The sequence below is a fragment of the Macrosteles quadrilineatus genome, unplaced genomic scaffold (genome assembly GCF_028750875.1).
Source record: "Macrosteles quadrilineatus isolate MER2022 unplaced genomic scaffold, UCM_ALF_1.0 Scaffold_2__2_contigs__length_208266976, whole genome shotgun sequence".
NCBI classification, from domain to species: domain Eukaryota; kingdom Metazoa; phylum Arthropoda; class Insecta; order Hemiptera; family Cicadellidae; genus Macrosteles; species Macrosteles quadrilineatus.
Genome location: NW_026542595.1, coordinates 155,117,673 through 155,125,251, shown reverse-complemented (window position 1 = coordinate 155,125,251; position 7,579 = coordinate 155,117,673). Strand labels below are relative to the sequence as shown.

General features: G+C 33.1%; 1 protein-coding gene across 2 annotated transcripts in view; it reads left to right on the top strand.

The window, feature by feature from the left end:
• Positions 1 to 981: 981 nt before the first annotated feature.
• The window catches only part of LOC128986946 (cardioacceleratory peptide receptor-like), a 165,620-nt gene continuing 159,022 nt past the window's right edge, over positions 982 to 7,579 (top strand). For both annotated transcript variants that reach the window (XM_054407566.1, XM_054407564.1), the window contains exon 1: positions 982 to 1,008. The gene's annotated coding sequence lies outside the window, so the exon portion shown is untranslated. The remainder of the gene's footprint in view (positions 1,009 to 7,579) is intronic.

Sequence of the window (7,579 nt, the reverse complement as noted above, 5' to 3'; positions counted from 1 at the left end):
CCGGAGTCCCGCGCTCTAACCACTGAACCAGCTCTCTCCCCAGACACATTTCATATAGAAATATGAGGAGTTACAATAAATTGATAAAATGCTTAGTTGAATCAGAGGTCCATTCAGAATGGACTGTGAAACCTAGTGGGTTCGTGACCTGGTGTAGTCGCTTACTATTTATCAGTAAAGTTTGTTGTTGTACTGGAGCCCTTTACTCATTTTTGGTTGACGAAAATCCAAAGCTATACAAAACCGCAAGCCCATAAAAAGGGAGAAAACGTAGTTTATTTGTAGTTGTTTTGATATGTTTGTTTGAAGTAAATATTGTTGGTTTGCCTCAATAGAAATGTGAAGAGAAGAAAAAACCCATTTACTCCTGTTACTGATTACCTGTTACTTTTAATTCATTAACATTTTACTGAGCCAAACAGCCACCTGAAATAAAATATAATAATCCTATGCAATTAAGAGGTCAAAGAGTCATGATTCAATGGTGGGGTATTGAAGAAGATTTAACAGTAGCTTGGAACAGGCTTACCTATTCTACCCTTATGCCTTGGTACCCCATTAAGAACACGTAAGTTTAGTAGTATTTACTAGGTCAGATACCAACAAAATTACAAAGTATTTCTCCTGTTAATTTATTGATTCCGAACAAACAAACAAAACCACGTATTTTATCCTTTGACCTAAATGTCATATAACTCTCAAAACCTTCAAATTACCTATGCGGACCTAATTCCAAACTAAACTAGCCTCTGCAACTTAGTTGTATGTTCTAATGAAAATTCAAGTAACCCTAGGACAATTAGGAATGGTGTTCTTCGTTGACATTATGTACGCTTCGTTAGGTCCATACAACACCAACAGCGGCTAATCTGTGTATTCATATGCATGAAGTCCGTTACCAAGCCGGTGTCAGTTGATGGCGTACTGAGGTGTTGTGAGGTGAAGAGCGGATTGAGACTTACTTTAATTTGGAGAGAATCATGATTCACACACTCTAGACCTCTTGAGGTAAGAATTTATGTCTTTCAATTGTTGTTGAATATGTTAGTTTTCTGTATATGTTGGGTTGGAATGTTCAATGTTGTTCATGCTTCTGTTGTAGATTTTAAAGTATTATTGCTCAGTAGTCAAACATTTCTGGCTAAAATGTAACTGTTAGACTTTACTTGGCTGTTTTTGCTTGAAAAACAAGAAGACTACAGTAGTAGAAGTACAATTAAGTAGTATTAAGTAATAGAATAATTAAGTAGTTGAATTACAGTAGTAAAGAAATTACTACTGTAATTAAGTAGTAGAAGATTACAGTGTTAGTACGAATAAACCCTTTGAGTTTGCTGTCGAAGTTTGAGTACCTGTTGATTTGACATAGTAGTAGTCTACCAAGTTCTTTGGTCAAGTATAACTGCTCTTATTGCAAAACGTGTGACACGATTGTATGTTAATTTTAGTATTTGATTGTAATTGATTGTATAGTAGTATAAATTACTATACAAAAACAAATGGTAGCATTATACAGTACAAACAATTGTTCACAATCAGTTATTCTTTCAGTTGGGCTTAGAAATATTCGTATAGGCAAGAAAAAACTATAAACATTTACCTTATCCATAATAAGCAAAGTTAAGCCAATAACGTTGATATTGCAAACTATTGACAAAATAGGCCAAAATCAGTAATGGGTACCTACATGATAGTAGTTACGTAGTTAATAACTTTTAAAACAAAAATACTTCTTTTATTATTAAATGGATCATTATTAGACCTGTATTACGTGAAAAATACACATATTTTTTACTGCTTCACAAATATACAATTTACATAAAATGTGAAAATTTTTTACCATCCTAAAATAAAAATAAAAATTAAGTCTCTTAACAAATTTACAAGCAGCAAAAATTAGGCGACATGACTCAACCTTTCTCACGTAGTTAATTTATATCCTTCACGTCATCGTGGTTAGGTGTGTATGCAGATGTTCTGCACATACGGTCGACGCTATTAGAAGCTCTAACCTATGATGTCACCGATAATAGTCACTAACTTTCATATGCAAAGCTTGAGTGAAAATAACTATTATTTACAGAGTTAAGCCTACAGTGCATCTCTGGTACAAAGAATAGTATTCCCCGTAAAACAAACAACTTATCTTGTTCGTATGTTTATTTACATTTAACGCGGCTTTGGAATGAAGCCTAATAGATTTAGTTTAGTTATTACTAGTGACTGTTAGCTTGCTTTAGGTTACGTTTAAATAGTTTTAGTATTTGTATAAGTTAAAATTACTTATGATATTGAAATTTATTTTCTTCTTACGTGGCTAAATTTTATTGTGTTAAAGAACAATATTTCGAAATAACTTTGAAGATCAAGTTTGAAGTTATAAACAAAATTATGCTTCATTTAACGTATTTCATACAATTTGGAGCCTTAGAATCAACATCCAGTGAATAGTAACCTACATTCAGGAAATTTTATTTAGAAATCACAGTTAAAATCTGACCTACTTGTATTTCATTCATGTTAATTACCTGTAAAATATTTCTAGTTGATACGGTTTTCAATTATTAAAAATAAAAGTGAAATTGTATTTTTTAATTCCCTTATTCACAATTTTTCTACTCACATCAATCACAAAACTAGGTTCCAATGACTCGTAAGCCACGTCAAAACATACAATGTATGCTGATGGACAGAACATTTTAATCCAACTTATTTCAGTAATCAAACCCATCTACCACCTACTGTTTATTGATTACTTTTGATCTGACAACTGATTGATATATTGATTACGGTCAAGTGAAAAGTAGTCACTGTCATGATCGGATAAGTGATCGGATCAAATCCCTGTGGGAGGTGGCTGAATCTCACTGGTCGATCTTTTTGGCAATCATATTCAAGGGAAACACTGCTTAAGTGATGTCTCACCAACTCAGAGACGAGAGAATTAAATTTTAATTTCGCTGTCGCTGCACTCACCAGTCACCGAGTTTCCCAAACTATAAGAATGTTTTTGATTCAGAAGAAATACATTTAATTTTTACTACTCATAATCAACAATCTAACTTTACTTAATTGGAACAATTTGTCTGTTTTGGTAGGATCTTGCTAAGGCCGAATGTAACACTTACAAAAGATCTGATCTTTACTTCAATTCCAATTCATGATTTTAATACTGTTCCTAATTCCAATTCTGAAACTATAGATGAAATAATTAAGTGCTGTCGCATTTCCCTACAGTATTTCAATACAACAACAGGTTACAATCTTCAATTGAGGTCTGAAAGTAGTACTTTTTCATCCATTCGTAAATTCATGTTAAATATTTTTTTAATGGGTTTTCTCACAGGAGACGGAAAAATGGGTCCTAAGTAATAGCTTTCCTCAATTTACTACAACGGCTGACCAGGAAAGCTCTGTGTTTATAACCACAATGCTATGTGTACATTGTCATGGTATTGAAAGTGATATATAACATGATTTCTTTAAATCTGAATGAAACTTAACCGTTATATTGTTTGAAGTTTGTGGGCTTCAGCTAAATTACACTGTTTAAATACTGTCTAACGTAACTATGGTCTTATTGTGTCTAATAATTAATAAAGTAGTTTTTCTGCCTCCAATATATCTTTAATATACTTCTCATTTGCTTCCATTTATTTCCCATTACCTAATGACGTGCTGTTTGACGAATGTAATAATGTTTATTTGTATTTGTCAAGCCTTAAAACTATTCTGGTAGCTGAATGACCCATGTTCTGGTGGGTATGATCAAATAAAATATGTGAAAAAAATTGTATATCTCTAAATCCAAATAATCATATTCTTTTTATTTTTATTTTGTGTAAGTAAAAAATTCATAAACTGATAGGTATAAAACAAAAATGTTCGGCTAATTTAAGCAATATTAAAAATAAATTGGTTGTTAAATCAAAGTTCAATGTTTTTATTACACATGATCAACTCAATTGAAAACAGTAGTCTGTCCATAGTAAAATTCTATTAAATTATGGCTGCACTTTAAAATGTTTGCAGTGCTTGCAGAAAGATGTACGAACAAACAAATATTAGTGGTTTATGATCCTTGTAGCTTATGGATCAGAATCAAATGCATAATTTATAAGTGATTCTTTTATGACATGTATCGTTCAACGCTAATAAAGTTTACAGTACCTCCCACTCATTACGTTAAGATATACTAAATTTTTTATTTCGGTTTTGAATCAACTGTATTACTGGTTTTATAAATTTATTTGGCTAAAACAAATTTATATTTTTAATTGTTAAGTTCTAAACACGGTTTTCTACTTATATTTGACATAAAGTATTCTTTGCGTAGACGTCTATGTCAAGACGTCCCCAATGACAGGCGGAACTCGGATCGCACCCAAATACTTCAGACCTTTTAACGAGGTCTACTCAGAATTAACATTATTTTTAGAACCTTCTCAAATTCTGCCTAATTAGTTCATTTGTTGAATCTGCATATTTTTAACTTAGAAGAATTTGTTTAAATATAAATCATACAGTTCTAATTACTAAAATACTCAAGCTTCCTCATTTGTTTATTCCTATAATTGTAAGCAACAATGGTCGTTTCGCATATTTTTGTGGGGTCTTATGTGCATTATACTACAGGGTGACACAAAGGAACCGGACGTTTTTTAAATAAGTAGTACACAGTAGTTACATGGAATAAAATGGTTTTAATACTGTACATAGTGAGGTAAACATTTGCCATTTGTTACAAAACAGTCATTTTTTGAAAATGACGTCATGCATATGGTGGCCATGTACTTCTCTACAAATGTTCAATCTGGTCTGAAAATCATCTGTAACTCCGGTCAGGAGGTCTTGTTCAATGCCATTGATATCTTCTGTGATTCCCAACTTCAAATCCTCTAGAGTGCGTGGTTAGTGAGCGTAAAAACGATCCTTAAGAAACCCCCAAAGGAAGTAATCACTAAAGGACAAGTTAGGTGACCTTGGTGGCCACGTTATGTCACCAAAGAGAGAAATCACCTTGTTAGGAAACATTCATTCAATACTGCACTCACTCTGGCGACGTTTTCGTGTGTTCTCGAAGTTCTAGAAGCCTGGTGGTTTCTTTCTTGTTAAATTTCCAGTTGTTCGGAACCCTAAAACCCACCTTAATAGCGTAATTCGGCTTGAAACCGTTCCATGGCGTTCAATATTAAAATGTCGACTAAATTCCCACTGGGTTTTGTCGACGGATTCACCATTTTGGACTGAAGTTTCGTATGCGAAAACGCGATGGTCTAGGGTCCACTAAGCCATTTCAACAAAAATTGCAAGCCTTACTGAAGGTAATGACATAACCTCAATCTTCCTACAACGTACGACAACAATGGAACAGCTGTTAAAAAAACGTCCGGTTCCTTTGTGTCACCCTCATTTCAGTAGTAAAATGTGTTGATATTAACTATTTTATATTAATTCAAAGCAAAGTTTACTATAATCGAAATAAAATACGTTTAATTTGTAATTAGCATATTGTAAACTCTTTAAAATCCCTTTGGAAGTATTTTTGGGCTGTAATGCCAATTCTCATTTGAAATTAAAAATCAATCCACTTAAAACAATCACACTTAAAGGAAAATATATTTGTAAATCATCCCTCCCATATATGTTACTAGTGAATAAAAAAAATCGTTTCCTTCAACAGGCAAAGGAGTATAAATAGCATCCCTCTTACGACCATAGCGAAATCCATCGGCACGCTAGTATTAGCTAGGGAGATCTTTCACCTATCATCTGTTTATCTACAATCAGCTGTTTACTATGTACGGCTAGTAGCGCCTGGCAGTGGCGCCGCTGATTTATATCTATTAAACAAGTCTGGCTCTTCGTGAGATATTAACTTACTAGTCATTAGTGCTGACTGATTACCTATGCTCCACCTTCCTTATTTTGCTTCTTGGTAAAATATCCTACGAATAATATCTTATCCAGTTATTATTCTAGAAAACATATTTCTCCTTTTTCTTATTTTTAGGATATTTGCTTTCATATTCCTTATTTCCAGGATGCTAGTGGTCTTCTTATTTTGTATCATTTCCATAGGACAGGAATTTTCTTTCACGAGAACAGTAAAAAAATTAATATCTTACTTTATTCGTGATTGTGTTATTAATAACACAAGTTCGAATTCGGAAGTGAAAAATATTAAGTGCTACGGGTACACCAACGATCACATAAGACCGAGTGATCGTTGGGGTACACATCCATTGAACACGCAAAGGAACCTTTATAAACAAATATCTTATACATTTGTTGAAATATTTCAGTTTATCTTACTTCTCTGTGGTTTATATAAACCAGGATTATGTTTTGCAAAATCTATGCTATCTATGCTATACCACTTCCGAGGCTACAGTTTTCTGCTTTACAAGTTAATAGTAAAGGAAAATAATAAAAACCAACAGCAACAACTAAGGAATCCTTTACACGTTTGAAAATAACATTTAACTGTAAATAGAGTTCTTGATTAAACAATTCAGAGAAATATATTTTAAAGTTTTATGGAATTTATTACATATAAATAATCTACAGAGGAAACACTAATTAATTTCATGGCCCCTTTAGCTATGACATTTCCCCCATTACTGTCTCTCCTAACCACTCTAGACTATAAGCCAGCAAGTTTCTTTAAAAGCTTCCTCATGAACAGCATCTAACTTATAATTAAGTCTATTGGTCGTCTATCGATTAATTAGCGTTGCCAAGGAGGTTGATATGCTGAGGGCGTCGTAGATTCGTCAGCCGATAACAGCTGATTGGTCATTCCCGCCAAATCTCCGGTATCACGATCAGCTGGTCGGCCGCTTACCCTCCAATCTTGACGATATCGCGACTGGCGGGCGTCGATGGCTAATTGATTTAGAGCGTTCATCGACATCGTTAAATTAATTCTATTACGTTCGAGAATATCACTAAGACTCGCTCCGACGTGGTAAAAGGTTTATTCAAATTTTAGGTTGAATTATTTTGAGGTGTTCTCACTACATGCGCGATTTGGTTGGTTTTGTAGATTTATGATGGCTGTGCGGATTGAAATGGTATGTTATGTAGGCGAAGTTTGATAATTGAATTATTTATTTGGATAAAGTGAACATATTTAATGTGATTTATATTCGTATTGAAACAATTGCAAAGGCATATGGGATGACCAATGGGTTGAATTTGGTTAACACCGGTTTTTTCATGTTTTCTCAAACTTATGACATATTTAGTAATGATAACTTAAAAAAACTATATAGATTACATTAATAACTGGCCTTATGATAGTTCGCACAATAATTTACCCAAGATTATGATGATACAGATTACAATAATATGACATTATTATAATTGCACAGGTTTCAACAATGACTTTATAGATTATGTTTATTCAATTTGCTTTGGATGTCTTAAACACGCATGACTTCTAACATTAGTTTGATTTTTAGTTGCCAGAGGTTATTTGTTCAAGAGCTTACACACCCACACGTACGGAAAATATAAATAAACAATTACTAGTCTATTATCTGGAAAATTTTAAATTCTGTGCTTGTTACATTCC